The sequence below is a fragment of the Pteropus vampyrus genome, unplaced genomic scaffold (assembly GCF_000151845.1).
Source record: "Pteropus vampyrus isolate Shadow unplaced genomic scaffold, Pvam_2.0 Scaffold210, whole genome shotgun sequence".
NCBI lineage: Eukaryota > Metazoa > Chordata > Mammalia > Chiroptera > Pteropodidae > Pteropus > Pteropus vampyrus.
In genome coordinates, this window is record NW_011888991.1 from 1,963,796 (window position 1) to 1,964,761 (window position 966).

Genomic DNA, 966 nt, shown 5'->3' on the forward strand with positions numbered 1-966 from the left:
TGCATGGATAATTAATAAAACTGAGAGGTCATTTTAATTATGCAGCATTTCCATAAGATTTTATTCTCTTTAAGAACTTTAAGAAGTCTATGGCCATGCTACCCTGAACAAGCCCAATCCCGTCTGATCTCAGAAGCTAAGCAGGGTCGGGCCTGGTTAGCACTTGGAAGGGAGACTACCTAGGAAGACCAGGTGCTGTAGGCATAAAAAATAAAATAAAAAATGAGGGATTGTAAGATGACAAGTTCCTTGCAATCTGTGTGGTCAACCAAGGGTTGCCTCGCAAAAAAACAAACAAACAAACAAAAAACAACAACAAAAAAACTTTAAGTGGCTGAGAGAAATAGTCAAAGGATATAATTTTGCTTATCCACAGAAACCGTAACCTTGTGGTCTCTTTTCAGTTACTGCAGGATGGTGTTAGCTGCTTGGAGAGGTTTTAGATTGATTTAACGATGACCTGTCTTGTGTTCAAATATTTTTTTGGCATTTTAAAAGGATTACCATTCTATCTTTTTTTAACATATTTCTGTATCAGTCTTTTACAATGACAGATCCAACACAAAATACCCTTTGAAGTCTCTACAGAATCCACCTAACAGATCTTATAGTAAATGTTACACCAGGGGCCCTGAAATTCAGGGGCACACCCTCTCCAAGAATCTCAGGTGCATGGAGCAAGATTTTAAAAAGCCAGTTAACATCCACTGAACAGCATTCTAGCAAGCACTGTGCCCAGAAGTTTATGAACATACTCACCTTGCATGATTAAGGGCAGGAAGAATAAAATGACAATTTCACTTTATTCACCTGGAATAAAGAACTGATCTGGGAATTGTCATATTATAACATTTCTCAGCATCTATTTTACAACAATCTTTTCTTTTATGTCAGATAAAGTTGATGACTGGATAGTTAAATGGCTTGATAAATAATTGTGGATCTTGACTTTCAAAAGTATAAACA

General features: G+C 36.5%; 1 pseudogene; it reads left to right on the forward strand.

Moving 5' to 3' along the window:
- Positions 1 to 85: 85 nt before the first annotated feature.
- Positions 86 to 204, forward strand: LOC111747103 (annotated as a pseudogene).
- Positions 205 to 966: the final 762 nt, after the last annotated feature.